The sequence below is a fragment of the Triticum dicoccoides genome, chromosome 7B (genome assembly GCF_002162155.2).
Source record: "Triticum dicoccoides isolate Atlit2015 ecotype Zavitan chromosome 7B, WEW_v2.0, whole genome shotgun sequence".
Taxonomy (NCBI): Eukaryota; Viridiplantae; Streptophyta; class Magnoliopsida; order Poales; family Poaceae; genus Triticum; species Triticum dicoccoides.
In genome coordinates this window covers 381,445,201-381,461,307 of record NC_041393.1, presented here as the reverse complement: position 1 = coordinate 381,461,307, position 16,107 = coordinate 381,445,201, and positions in this window count along the sequence as shown.

The following is a 16,107-nucleotide window of genomic DNA, read 5'->3' as shown; positions in this document are numbered from 1 at the left end:
GGCGGCCTCTCCGCCGACCGCCGCCGCCGCGTTGGTGAGCGCGCCTCCGCCCTGCCCCGTCTTCCTCTCTACTTCTCTCTCTAACCTCTCTCTCTCTCTCTCTCTGCCATGGCATCGAGCAAGGAGCTTGCCGCCATCCCCGTAGATTGCCCGTCGCCACAGTACTCCACCAGATCCGGCAGGCCTAGGCCCGGATCCGCCTCCTCCGCCCGTCCTGCGCGGCCGCCTCGCCGACCCTTCCCTCGACGCCGGCGAGCTCGAGCTGCCGGTTGCCGTGCGCCGCCCGCACCCGCAAGTCCTAGCGTTGACCGACAGGGGCGCCCGTGTGGGCCCTTCTCCAGCCCAGCGGGAGGCCCGGCCCAGCCACCGGCCCCCGAGCCTGCAGCTCTGTTTTGGGCCGAAGCCCAGGGTGAGCAACCCTCCCTTCCTCGCATGGGCACATTTTTGATATATCCCGCTCACTTGTTTTTTTACTGAAATCGACCAAGTCCCTCACATTTTGATGCATACTTTGCCATGTCATATCTCTGCATTCGTAGCTCCGTTTTGTGCGTGTAATATGTCAAATTGTTCGTCTCAATGAGTACATCGTTTCATTCCATTGCATCATGTTCATTTGAGGTCATATTGATGCTTGAATCATTGTTGTAAGAGTGATTCATAATGTTTTCTGCTGTCTGTTAACAGAACGAGCTCTTTTGTCATTTTTACCATGATTGATGTGTGCATCATATGAGGTTGATGTCTACATGTAGTTTGAACTATGCCATGTCTTATTTACAGAGGTGCTAACCATGTATTTTTGTGATTAATGTGGTGACTAGCACAAGCATGCAAACTAGGCATCGTGATGTTGCTGTTTTCAGTCCCTGTTCTGCTGTTATTTTGATGCCATGTAAACATGATGCTACAGAGAGATCCATGCATATTTTGAGATACTTCAGTAAGGATGTTTTGGACATATGGTTTTCTTCTATCCATTCATGCCCTTGGTTGCAATTATGGAGTAGTCTAGCATGTCATTTTCATGCTCTACTTTTGCTTCAAAATGTTTCCTGGCAGATTGTTTACATGTTATTCAATTTTGCCAAGGTTGTTGTAGTTGATCCTTGCATGCTATGAACTTGTTATTGCTTTGCTTAGCTTCATAAATATGTCTTCTTACTGTTGGTTGCCTTGCCATGCCATGTTTTGCTCTATAGTGAGTTTCACAAGCTCATTAACATGCCTTCATAATTCTGTTTCTACCATGTTTGAATCTGTATTATAACTTGCTATGTTTACATGGGTGCCGTCATATTTTCTGATCCTTTTTGGCTTATGGTCAGTAAAGGACTTTTGATCTATGCATTTAGTAGTATCATGTCATTCCTTTGTTTGCCATGATAAGTTCCTGTAACATGTTGTTTGATAGCTCTAAACATTGCAACCTGATGTTATTTTCTGCAAAGTCTGAATTGTTATTATTTACAATCTTGCCATGTGAGTTTGAGTATGTTCTAGTGATTTCTGGAGGTAGCTCGGTGTTCATGTTTTGTTATGCTTTACCTGTACATCATGCCCATGTCTTTTGTTTTCATGTTGAGATGTTGTAGCATATTGTTTTGATGCTTGCAATATGCCTAGTTGCTGTTTTGGACAGCTTGTCCTTTAAACTTGTTCCATGTGTGTGTGTTGAACCGTTGCTCCGTTTTGAGTGTGCTCTATATGAAACTTGCTTAGAATTGCATGTAGCTTCATATTATCATGTTGCATCCTTGTTTTGGTGTGTTTTCTTGATGTTTGAATGCCTTTTGCAGCAATGCCATGTTTAACTTGTTTTGCTCATATCATCTATGCCGTAGCTCCGAACTAAATGAACCTTATATGTAACTTGACTAGAATCTCGTGTAGATCATCTTTGTGCATCTTAACTTGCTGTTTAACAACTTGAACATAAGGTTTATTCAGATCTGGACCAATTTCGAAATATGCATATGAGGACTTACCGGAATTGTTATATGTTGTTCCCGGCCTCATTTAAACTTGCCTTGATGTGTTGCTCTTGTTTGCATCATCTCTTGCCATGAGTAGATTCATGTAGATTTGTCATGCATCATGCTAGTTGTGCATCATGTTTTGTCTATGTGTGGTGTGTTTACCATGTTGTGTGCTTCTTCTTGTTAGTTCCTGTTTCGTTGCGATCGTGAGGATTCGTTCGTCTACGCTTGGTTCGGCTTCATCTGTTCGTCTTCTTAATGGACTCGTTCTTCTTCCTAGCGGGATTTCAGGCAAGATGACCGCTACCCTGGATCTCACTACTATCACTGCTATGCTAGTTGCTTCGTTCTATCCCTATGCTGCGCTACCTATCATCTGTTTATCAAGCCATCCCAAATTGCCATGAACCTCTAACCTTTGACACCTTTCCTATGCAAACCATTTATTGGCTATGTTACCGCTTTTGCTCAGCCCTCTTATAGCGTTGCTAGTTGCAGGTGAAGTTGAAGATTGCTCCATGGTGGACAGGATTTTGGTTGGGATATCACAATATCTCTTATATTATTAATGCATCTATATACTTGGTAAAGGGTGGAAGACTCGGCCTTATGCCTGGTGTTTTGTTCCACTCTTGCCGCCCTAGTTTCCGTCATACCGGTGTTATGTTCCTAGATTTTTGCGTTCCTTACGCGGTTGGGTGATTTATGGGACCCCCTTGACAGTTCGCTTTGAATAAAACTCCTCCAGCAAGGCCCAACCTTGGTTTTACCATTTGCCTCACCTAGCCCTTTTTCCCTTGGGAGTCGCGCTCTCAAGGGTCATCTTTATTTTACACCCCGCCGGGCCAGTGCTTGTCTAAGTGTTGGTCCAAACCGAGCGATGTCCGGCGCCCCCTGGGCAACCAGGGTCTATGCCAACCCGTCGTCTTGCTCATCCGGTGTGCCCTGAGAACGAGATATGTGCAGCTCCTATCGGGATTTGTTGGTACAGCGGGAGGCTTTGCTGGTCTTGTTTTACCATTGTCGAAATGTCTTGTAAACCGGGATTCTGAGTCTGATCGGGTCTTCCTGGGAGAATGTATTTCCTTCGTTGATCCCGAGAGCTTATCATGGGCTAAGTTGGGACACCCCTGCAGGGTATAATCTTTCGAAAGCCGTGCCTACGGTTATAGGCAGATGGGAATTTGTTAATGTCCGGTTGTAGATAACTTGACACCAGATCCGAATTAAAACGCATCAACCGTGTGTGTAGCCGTGATGGTCTCTTTTCGGCGGAGTCCGGGAAGTGAACACGGTTTCTGGGTTATGTTTGACGTAAGTAGGAGTTCAGGATCATTTCTTGATCATTGCTAGCTTCACGGCCATTCCTTTTGCTCTCTTCTCGCTCTTATTTGCGTATGTTAGCCACCATATCATGCTTAGTCGCTGCTGCAGCCTCACCACTTTACCCCTTCCTTTTCCTTTAAGCTTTGCTAGTCTTGATACCCATGGTAAAGGGATTGCTGAGTCCTCGTGGCTCACAGATTACTACAACAACAGTTGCAGGTACAGGTTATGTGATGATCACGAGCGAGAGCGATGCTTGCTTGCGTTGAGTTCTTCTTCTGCATCTTTGATCAGGGGATAGGTTCCAGGTCGGCAGCCTGGGCTAGCAGGGTGGATGTCGTTTCAGTTTCTGTTTGTGTTTCATCCATAGTCGGATGTTGATGTTATGTATGATGATGTTGTATTCGTGTGGCATTGTATGCATCTTGTGTGTATCCCCATCTATTATGTAATGTTGATGTAATGATATCCACCTTGCAAAAGTGTTTCAATATGCGGGTCTATCCTTGGTGGGACCTTCGAGTTCCTTTTGGATAGGGTCGCATATTGGGCGTGACATCGACACACCAAGTGAGGACGATGACGAACCCCACAAGCAGAGCACCAGAAAACAAAAGAATTTCCTCCAAGAGGTCAAACCAGTAAACTCACTTCAAGTGAAAACAGCGAAAAATAGAGCGGGGCCCATTGAAATACGCGCTGCACGGTCTACCCCAGCGGAGTCCCAACACTGGTTGTCAAAACCAATCACCTTCGACCATCAAGACTACTCCGGAAGTATCCAGAACACAGGATTGACTGCCTTGATATTAGATCCTATAATCGACGGACTTCAATTTACAAAAGTCCTAATGGATGGCGGCAGTGATCTAAACCTGCTATATCAGGACACAATCCGTAGAATGGGGATAGACCCAACCAAAATTCGCCATAGCAACACTTCCTTTAAAGGAGTGATGCCAGGCCCATATGCCCATTGTACAGGCTCTCTACTGCTAGAAGTTGTGTTCGGCTCATCCGACAACTTCTGTCGCGAAAAGTTAGTCTTCCACATCGCCCCATTTAAAAGTAGCTATCAAGCACTATTGGGACGCGAAGCTTTCGCCCGGTTTAACGCAATACCGCATTACGCATCTCTTACACTTAAAATGCCCGGTCCACGCGGCATCATCTCATTAAAGGGAAACTTCGAGTGTTCCTCAAATACGGAAGAACGTAAGACTGCCTTGACAGCCACACACTAATCCAGCTTTGCTGATCAAAGCACCTAAACAGGTCATTCAGACCCCGGACACGGTTAGGCGACTCCGGTATAAATAAACAAGGGGCTTACTAGCCGCGTGCCCCCCTTACAAGGGGCTCCACGCATGTACAACAAGAGACAATAAAGCTCAATTTTATTCATTTTTTGAATCATACTCTGTTTATTTTAAAATACATTTTTTGCACGATCTTTTTTTTCAACTAAGTTCCTCTCTTTTACAGATGAACGCCGTGCTATACCCGTCTAGGATACGGCACAACAGAGACACAGGCGCAGACGTGCAGCAGGGACCCGTTGCAAGGATTCACTTCAGATTAAGACCCTGCGTAAACCTTTTTTGTTGTTACACATCCCCCGGTTTCTTGCTATAACCGAGGAGGAGGCTGGCGTTTTGGCATCGGCCGCGTCAGAAATTTTTGCGCGTACCTGGACACTAGGGGCTTAGGGCATTGTTCTGCCCGTTTTCATAAAGACTGAATACCTTAGGGAGTGTTCGGTGTCTCGAGTTAGGCCTTATATGCATCAGCTCCGAATCATGTCTTTGGTCAAATGTTGGGTTTGCCCGACTCCTGTGTTTTGCTGCCTTACGTTCCGCTCTATCGGCTAACGCGGCACCAGGAGAACTACTGCGATTGTGCCCCGGTTCGGCCGGGTGAGCACCTTAGTAGAGAAAGCTGAAAACTGACTGTCGTGATATAGCGTGAGACTGGTCAACCACTCGATGACCCACCGGAATGTTTAGAATTCCTCCGCATTAACGAAGGACCGTTTCCCGGTCAGGCACATACGCGCCCCGAATTCGGAGAGCGCGGTGCCCCTAGGGGCTATATAGTAGCCCCACCATCGAACTCCTATGGCTAAGTGAAAGTGATAAAGCATTATAGTTCGGTTGCCTAGTTTGCTACGCTATCACCTCCTTCACAGGACCAAGACGTTGGATTAAGTGTGAAAACACGCTTTTTTTGCAAACACCCCCGCACTATATGCGTGGGGGCTGAAGCCGAAGACTGCCATCTTTCAGGTTATATACACATATACATTAATGGCCGCACAAGAGGTATTTCAATACTTGAATGCACAAGTATAAAAAGCCCTTATATTACATTGAAACATCGTTTCACAAATCATACATGTCATTAGAACATAATATCCTTCGAGCACTGCGTCTCTATTAAACGAGCGCCCTGCAGGACTTCCTCAAAATAGTGCTCGACAGGTACTCGGCTTCTGTCCGAATCCTGGGATGCAACATCGGTGGCCTTCATCTCTGCCCAGCATGTCTTGACACGGGCAAGAGCCATCCGCGCACCCTCTATGCATCATGACCGCTTCATTGCACCAATATGTGGCACCGCACCAAGGAACTGTTACACCAAGCCAAAATAACTCTTCGGCTCAGGCCTGCTTGGCCACAAATGAGTCACGACATCCTTCATGGCAAGTCCGGACAACCTATTCAGCTCAGCCCATTCGGCCAAACGATCGGTCAATGGAAGCGGATGCTCTGGACTATGGAACTGCGACCAAAAAAGCTCTTCCATTCCGTGATCCTTGTGGCCTCGGAAGTGTGTGACCGCGTCTGCGGCACTCGCCGCCAAATCCAGATAAGCATCCTCCGCACCCCAAAGCTGGCCCAATTGAGCATACTTAGGATCCGTAAATTTCCTCCGCAGCAGAAAAGGCTTTCCAGCCGTAATATCTTCGGCCTAACGCAGCTCCTCTTTCATAGCTCTCATCGCAGAGCGAGCATCCTTGGCCTCAGTAGTGGCCTTTTTCAGGTCCTCTTGTTCCACTCGACGTTCTTTTTCAAGAAACTCGCAGCGGTCGGTAGCATTCTTTAACTTCACGGCCATCTCGTCCATTTCCTCCCTGCTTCGGCAGTGAGCAGCCTGTTTAGCTTTTAGCTCTTCGGCCGCCTTTAAGGCAGCCGCATTACTTTTTCTGGCTTGCTCCTTGGCTCGGGCGAGCTCCGCCCGAAGGTCCTCCATAGCAGCGGCACCATCTGCATTAAGCATACATGTTGTAAGGCACGGGTGTCAAGCTCCCTTACCAGGTGTCCGCGGAGAAGTCGCATACCTTGTGACTCGTCAAGTCGCTTATTGACAAGCGTGATGTCCGCATCCGCCACGTCAAGTTTCCGCTTCAGTTCGGCAAATTCATCAGTCCGGCTGGCCACCGGACGCTCCGCCACCTATATAGGACAGGCGACATCTTACAACTGAGATTATGATCCTCGGTGCGCTGTCACTTTCGACAACGTACTGAGTCTCAGGGGCTACTATCTATACAGGGCGCATTCTATATGCAAAACTGTCAGAAGGTATATCATTTTCGCGTACATCAAACCCCGTCAGTAAACTTCTGACGGCTTCATGCAATCCGCTCTCAGCGGATGAAATCCTTTCAATCACCATACCCATTAACGCACGGTGATCTTCTGAGATAGATGCTCGCCCGAGCAGATCCTTCAGCTCCTCCGACCGTACACCAGTTGGTGCCGGACCTCCCGGCCCTGCCGGACTCGGGGAAACCCTCTGCGACGACACCTCAGGGTCGTCCGCCCCGCATAACGGTGCGGCAGATGGAGGCATTTCGCTCTCCATCATCTCCGGACGAAGATCCCCCGAAGATGAGCTCTGCTGAGAAGGGCTGAGATCCGAACTACAAGGTAAAACTTCGGTTATCTTCAGAAATAAAAACAGGGATGTCCCTTATTACAAAACTCCCCTTTCTACTTACGGCTTGCTGGAGGGCTGATTCCCTTGGGGAAATAGTGCGGCCGGGGCTTCTCCTGGCGCAGGACCCTCTGGTGAAGATTTCTTCCCCCGCTTTGAGGCCTTGGCCTCCGGATCTTCAGAAGCGGTCCTCTTCTCCCCCTGGAGGGAGGGATTCTCAATCCCCCCTTCCTTGAAAGCCTCCTTCATGGAGGCAGTAGCTTCCCTGTTCCCCCCTTTGCCCTCTTCCAAACGCGCAGGCTCCAGCATCTTGGTTAACACAGGATCCGGCATGGTCTCAGGGAGGGGGGCCGGACACCTTATTAGTTTTGCTTTCGCTATCCACTCCTGTTCAAGGGACAACTCTTTAAAGGGAAAGTTTATGATAAATGTACGGATAGCGTGTCCGGGCACAGGACTACTTACTTGAGTATCCGGGCGATTGCAGCTCAGACCTGCGTCCTCGGTCAAGTCCGGACACATCTCTTGTGATCCGAAGAACAGTTTATACATCTCCACGGGTGTCGCGCCCATGAAGTGTTGGAGAGCTCGTGGTCCCTCCGGATTAAATTCGCACAGACGGAGGGGGCAACGTTTGCAGGGCAGAAGGCGCCGAATCAGCATGACCTGCGCCACTACGACCAGATTGATCTCTCTCTCTTGGAGGTCTCGAATACGACCCTATGGCAGAGGAACGTCCTTGGACGGCCCCCAGTCGAGCCCTTTGTTGACCCATGACGCCAGCCGCTGTGGAGGACCCGGGCGGAAGGCAGGTGGCGCCACCCATTTGGTGCCCCTGGGAGCGGTGATGTAAAACCACTCTTGTTGCCATAAATCGAGCACCTCTTGAAAAGAGCCCTCGGGCCATGGAGCGTCATCATTTTTGCTTATAACAGCCCCTCCGCACTCTGTCTGCTGCCCCTTGATCATCTTCGGCTCCACTTTGAAGTTCTTAAGCCACAATCCGAAGTGAGGGGTAATACGGAGGAAGGCTTCGCATACGACAATGAACGATGAGATGTGGAGGATGGACTCGGGATCCAAGTCGTGGAATTCCAGCCCATAATAAAACATGAGCCCCCTCACGAAGGGGTCCGTCGGGAAGCCTAAACCCCGAAGGAAGTGAGACACGAACACCATGCTCTCACCAGGCTCGGGAGTAGGAATAACCTGCCCTTGGGCAAGCAGCCTATGCGAAATTTCGCCGGTTAGATACCTGGCATCTCTCAGCTTTAGCACGTCTTCTTCCATGATGGAAGAAGGCATCCACCGGCCTTGCAGGTCGGAGCCGGACATTGTCGAAGGTCCGAAGCGCCTGAATCTGGAGCTTTGGGTGTTGGAACTCAAGGCGAGGGGCGGATTCGATTGAGATTGAAAGAAAGGAGCAGGCCTTGGTCTCGTTATAAAGAGGTTGAATACCAAGAGCCCTCCCCGTGTCCGTTTGAGACTCTCCTTCGATAGAGGGGGCGTGCCAATGGGCAAGGTTGGGTTACCCACGCCCGTATTGATGAAAAATCCCGAAATAAGGGGACACGATCTCTGCTTTGACAAGACGTGCCAAGGAAACCGCTTCGCTAAACGCACTAAGGTGGAACAGTAAAAATGATTCGAATAAAGGCCTGGTCATGGTGTGATGTCATGCCACGGAATACGTCAGCAGATTGAACTTGTGTAAATGTTATTCTCTCTACGGTGGTATGTGGAACTTATTTTGCAGAGCCAGACACTATCCTTGTGTTCAAAATCTTCTATGAAGTATTCAGAGGAGGAACCCACCTTGCAATGTCGAAGACAATATGCGTGCCGGACTCGTCGTCATTGAAGCCTGGTTCAGGGGCTATTGAGGGAGTCCTGGATTAGGGGGTGTCCAGATGGCCGGACTATCACCGTTGGCCGGACTCCTAGACTATGAAGATACAAGACTGAAGACTACATCCCGTGTCCGGATGGGACTTTCCTTGGCGTGGAAGGCAAGCTTGGCGATACGGATATGTAGATCTCCTACCATTGTAACCGACTCTGTGTAACCCTAGCCCTCTCCGGTGTCTATATAAACCGGAGGGTTTTAGTCCGTAGGACAAACAACAATCATGCCATAGGCTAGCTTCTAGGGTTTAGCCTCTTTGATCTCGTGGTAGATCTACTCTTGTACTACCCATATCATCAATATTAATCAAGCAGGAGTAGGGTTTTACCTCCATCGAGAGGGCCCGAACCTGGGTAAAAACATTGTGTCCCTTGTCTCCTGTTACCATCCGCCTAGACGCATAGTTCGGGACCCCCTACCCGAGATCCGCCGGTTTTGACACCGACAGCGCTCTTGGTAAGTGGAAATTGGTAAGGAAACATTATTACTACATGCTGAAATTTATTGTCACTTGTTACTATGGAAAACAATCCTTTTAGGGGTTTGTTCAGGGTATCTTCACCTCGACCAGAACCACAACTAGTTACCCCACAACCTACTGCACCTACTGAAAATATTGAATATTAAATTCCTTCAAGTATGTTAGAACAACTGCTAGCTAATCCTTATGCAGGAGATGGAACCAAACATCCTGATATGCACTTGATAAATGTGGATGAAATTTGTGGATTATTTAAGCTTGCAGGTTTGCCCGGAGATGAAGATAAAAAGAAGGTTTTCCCTTTATCTTTGAAGGGAAAAGCATTGACATGGTATAGGCTATGCGATGATATTGGATCTTGGAACTGGAACCATTTGAAATTGGAATTTCATCAGAAATTTTATCCTATGCATCTAGTTCATCGTGATCGGAATTATATATATAATTTTTGGCCTTGTTAAGGATAAAGTATCACTCTATCTTTGGGGAGGCTAAGTCAATGTTATATTCATGCCCCAATCATGAGCTCTCGAGAGAAATTATTATCCAGAATTTTTATGCTCGGCTTTCTCGTAATGATCAAACCATGCTCGATACTTCTTGTACTGGTTCTTTTATGAACAAGACTATTTAATTCCGGTGGGATCTTTTAGAAAGAATTAAACATAACTCTGAAGATTGGTAACTCGACGAAGGTAAATAGTCAGGTATTGAACCTAAGTTTGATTGTGTTAAATCCTTTATGAATACCGATGCCTTTCAAAAGTTTAGCACTAAATATGGACTTGACTCTGAGATAGTAGCTTCCTTCTGTGAATCTTTTGCTACTCATGTTGATCTCCCTAAGGAGAAGTGGTTTAAATACCACCCACCAATTAAAGAGGAAATTAAAGAACCAGTAAAAGCTAAAGAAGAAACTATCATTTACAATGTTGATCCAGTTGTTCCCACTGCTTATATTGAAAAACCACCTTTTCCTATTAGGCTGAAGGAACATGCTAAAGATTCAACTATGGTAAAAGTAATGTTAGAACATTCAAACCTTTTGAACAAATCAAAGTTGAACCTAGTGTTGCTATGGTTAAAGATCTCTTAGATGATAATATTGATGGGCATGTTGTTTACTTCTGTGGTGAAGCTTCAAGAATTGCCAAACCTAAGGGAAAAGATAAACATAGACCAGTTGGCATGCATGTTGTCTCAGTTAAGATAGGAGATCACTATTATCATGGGTTATGTGACATAGGTGCTAGTGTGAGTGTTATTCCCTTATCCTTATATGAAGAAATTAGAGATGAAATAGCACCTGCTGAAATAGAAGACATAGATGTTACTATTAAACTTGCTAATAGAGATACTATATCACCAATTGGGATTCTTAGAGATGCTAAAGTCTTGTGTGGGAAGGTAAAATACCCTACTAATTTTCTTGTTCTTACCACCCCACAACATGAATTTTGTCCCATTATATTTGGTAGACCTTTCTTGAACACCGTCAATGCTAAAATAGATTGTAAGAAACAAATTTTCAGTGTTAGCTTTGGTGATGAATCTCATGAGTTTATTTTTTCCAAGTTTAGTAAACAACCTCATAAGAAAGACTTTCCTTGTAAGGATTAAATTATTGGTCTTGCTTCGAACAACAACCTCTGCTTAAACACAATTTGCCTATTGAAACTCTAGGAGGTCCTCCTCCACCTAAAGGTGATCCTATGTTCAAATTAAAACAATTGCCAGACACCTTGAAATATGCTTATCTTGATGAAAAGAAGATATATCCTATTATTATTAGTGCTAACCTTTCAGAACATGAAGAAGAAAGATTATTTAAAGTTCTAAGGAAGCCGAGGGCTGCTATTGGATATACTCTTGATGATCTTAAGGGCATTAGTCCCACTCTATGTCAGCACAAGATTAATATGGAACCTGATGCTAAACCAATTGTTGATCACCAACGTCGGTTGAATCCTAAAATGAAAGAAGTGGTAAGAACAGAAATATTGAAACTTCTAGAAGCAGGTATAATCTATCCTATAGCTGATAGTAGATGGGTATGTCATGTTCATTGCGTCCCTAAGAAGCGCGGTATTATTGTTGTTCCTAATGATAAGAATGAGCTTATTCCACAAAGAATTGTCACGGGCTATAGAATGGTTGATTATAGAAAATAAAATAAAGCTACTAGAAAAATCATTACCCTCTGCCTTTTATTGATCAAATGTTAGAAAGACTATCTAAGCACACACTTTTTTGCTTCCTTGATGGATACTCTGGCTTTTCACAAATACCCGTTTTACAATCTGATCAAGAAAAGGCCACTTTTACTTGTCCTTTTGGAACATTTGCTTATAGAATTATGCCTTTCGGTTTATGTAATGCACCTGCTACCTTTCAAAGATGTATGACTGCTATTTTCTCTGATTTTTGTGAAAAGATTGTTGAGGTTTTCATGGATGATTTTTCTGTTTATGGGAGGTCTTTTGATAATTGTTTAAGCAATCTTGATCGAGTTTTGCAGAGATGTGAACAAACAAATCTTGTCTTGAATTGGGAGAAGTGCCACTTTATGGTCAATGACGGTATTGTCTTGGGCCACAAAATTTCTGAAACAGGCATTGAGGTGGACAAAGCCAAGGTTGATGCAATTGAAAAAAATGCCATGTCCTAAAGATATCAAAGGTATTCATAGTTTCCTTGGTCATGCTGGTTTCTATAGAAGGTTTATCAAAGACTTCTCTAAAATTTCTAGGCCTCTTACTAATCTTTTACAAAAGGATATTCCCTTTGTGTTTGATGATTATTGTATGGAAGCCTTTGAAAGACTAAAGAAATCCTTAATTACTACACATGTTGTTCAACCACCTGATTGGAACTTGCCTTTTGAGATTATGTGTGATGCTAGTGATTATGTTGTTGGTGCTATTCTAGGACAAAGAGTTGATAAGAAATTAAATGTTATTCATTATTCTAGTAAAACTCTAGACAGTGCTCAACGAAACTATGCTACTACTGAAAAAGAATTCTTAGCAGTGGTGTTTGCTTGTGATAAATTCAGATCTTACATTGTTGATTCTAAAGTAATTGTTCACACCGATCATGCTGCTATAAAATATCTTATGGAAAAGAAAGATGTTAAACCTAGACTCATTAGGTGGGTTCTTCTGTTACAAGAATTTGATTTGCATATTACTGATAGGAAAGGAGCAGAGAACCCCGTAGCTGATAACTTGTCTAGACTCGAAAATATTCTTGATGACCCACAACCTATTAATGATAGCTTCCCTGATGAACAACTAGCTGCAACAAATGCTTCTTATAGTACACCTTGGTATGCTGACTATGCTAATTATATTGTTGCTAAATACATACCACCTAGTTTCACATACCAACAAAAGAAAAAAATTCTTCTATGATTTAAGACATTACTTTTGGGATGACCCGCATCTTTATAAAGAAGGAGTAGATGGTATTATTAGACGTTGTGTAACTGAGCGTGCAGGAACAAATCCTACGGAAATGTCACTCCGAAGCTTATGGAGGACATCACGCGGGAGACAGAATCGCTCATAAGGTATTGCAATCTGGTTTTTTTGGCCTACTCTAAGGATGACCGTAAGTTTGTCTCATCATGTGATGAATGCCAAAGAATATGTAATATCGGTAAGCGTCAAGAAATGCCTATGAATTATTCACTTGCTGTTGAACCATTTGATGTTTGGGGATTTGACTTTATGGGACCTTTTCCTTCCTCTAATGGGTATACACATATTTTGGTTGATGTTGATTATGTTACTAAATGGGTAGAAGCTATTCCAACCAGTAGTGCTGATCACAACACCTCTATTAAAATGCTTAAGGAAGTTATTTTCCCAAGGTTTGGAGTCCCTAGATATTTAATGACTGATGGTGGTTCACACTTTATTCGTGGTGCTTTCTATAAGATGCTTGCTAAGTATGATTTTAATCATAGAATTGTGTCACCTTATCATCCTCAGTCTAGTGGTCAAGTTGAACTTAGCAATAGAGAAATAAAAGTAATCTTACAAAAGACTATTAATAGGTCCTAGAAGAATTGGGCTAAGAAATTAGATGATGCACTTTGGGCTTATAGAACAGCTTACAAAAATCCTATGGGTATGCCTCCATATAAAATGGTATATGGAAAAGTTTGTCATTTAAGTTAGAACATAAAGCATTTTGGGCAATAAAAGAACTTAGTTATGATTTCAAACTTGCTGGGGAAAAGAGGTTATTTGATATTAGCTCATTAGATGAATGGAGAACCCAGGCTTATGAAAATGCTAAGTTATTCAAAGAAAAAGTTAAAAGATGGCATGACAAAAGAATCCAAAAGCGTGAGTTCAAAGTAGGAGAATATGTTCTTTTGTACAACTCTCCTTTCAGATTCTTTGCAGGAAAACTCCTCTCCAAATGGGAAGGACCCTATGTCATCGAGGAGGTCTATAGTTCCAGAGCTATCAAAATAAATAATGCTGGAGGGACAAACCCGAAGGTTGTCAATGGTCAAAGAATAAAACACTATATCTTAGGTGCGCCAATTAATGTTGAAAGTAATGTTATCCAAACTTTGACACCAGAGGAACACATAAAAGAGTCCTTCTGGAACACTCCAGAATCGTGAAAATAAGGAGGTACCTGATACGGTAAGTAAACGGACTCCAAAAAATCTGCAAAAATATTTTTGTCACTTTTGGAATATTTACAAGATTAAGTAAATAAGAAACTTTCAGGAAAGTGACCCTGGTGGGCATGATACACCAGGGAGCGCAAGGCTTGCCTGGCGCGCCCAGGTGGGTTGTGCCCACCTCGGATACTTTCCAATCTCTGTTTTTCTTCCGTTTTGCTTGTTCCCCAAGATAAAAAAATCTATATATACCTTCTGAACCTGTTAACCTCCATACCGCGAAGAAATCCCATGTTTTATTTTCTTGTTGTTTTCTATCAGATCTATTGAGCCAGGCATCATGTCTTCTCCCTCCTCCAACACTGAAGAAGGTGAAGCTTGGTTGCTTCAGGTAGAATCCAGAGAAAAGGAATTTGAGGAGATCGCTATGGAGGAAGATTAGGGGGACTCTTTCGGAATTCACCCTCCGGCTTCTAAGAGAGGGACCCTGGCTGGTATCTCCACTCATCCTAACCCCCACCAAGCCATGAGATCCCTAGGCAATCAAGAGAGCCCAGGAGATCTGGAAGAACTCCCTACAAGGAGGCCCCTACACAGGTTACATCGAAACAACTTTCACAATTTGATTCATAATTATGGGTTCTAAAACACTCCTCGTGTGCATATACCGTCAAGCTCTTGCGGTCCGGAAAATAAGCATATCATGCCTGAAGTAGAGAAGAACACTGAGCTGCTCCGTCAAGCTCTTCGAGAGATTCGTAGCTTAAGGGATATGCTCAGCGATATATTGGACAAAATTGTTTCTACCTCATCACCACCATCTTCTTCATCACCACCAAAAGAAAACTGAGTATTCGTTATGGGCACTCCCCTTGGATTTCACCAAGCTTGGGGGAGGTGCCCCGGTATCGTATCAACCTCCACTATCTTTTGCCTTTATTTTCTTAGTTCGACCAATGGTTATCTTTTGCTATTAGCTGAATAAAAGTTTAGTTAGATCCTTTCTTTTTGTGAGTTTGCTTAGTGATCAATCATTGTAATCGTGTGCGAGAGATAATAAAGTTTAGTTTGAGTTTTGCCTTCTTTACTTTTTTGCTGCAATAAAAAAGAAAGGAAATAAAAAGAAAAGATCATATGCTAATCTTATGGTAAGTGATGACATTACATAAGGAAAAGTATAAGTAGAAAATTTTATTGTAGATTGACAAACATAGCATTGGTCAATGATGCAACACATGAAAGAATTAATGAGGGAAGAGAAGATTCACATATAAATACACTATCATGGAAATCTTTTGTGATTGTGAGCACCCATCAAAATATTATATGCCAAAATTGTTGACGTTGGACAAGGAAGACAACTTAATGATTTATGTTTGTTCATACTCACATAGAAGTCATATTGCCATAGATCCTTCAACATATGGTGCTTGCCCCTATCTTTGCTAGCCAAAAATTCCGCACTAAGTAGAGACACTACTTGTGCATCCAAAACCCTTAAACCCTATCTTGTTTGAGAGTCCACCATACCTACCTATGGATTGAGTAAGATCCTTCAAGTAAGTTGACATCGGTGCAAAAAGGGCAATAAAAATTGCTTATAAAAATGTGAGATATTTTAGTGTAAGGGAAAAATGAGCGTTGTACGAACTTGTGACGGTGAAGAATAAAAGCGACAGACTGCATAATAAAGGTTGCCATCACAAGGGGCAATATAATGTGACGTTCTCTTGCACTAAGGGGTTGAGCATACAAAAAAAAGCGCATGGCAACCTCTGCTTCCCTCTATGAAGGGCCTATCTTTTACTTTCATGTATTTACTTTTATGCAA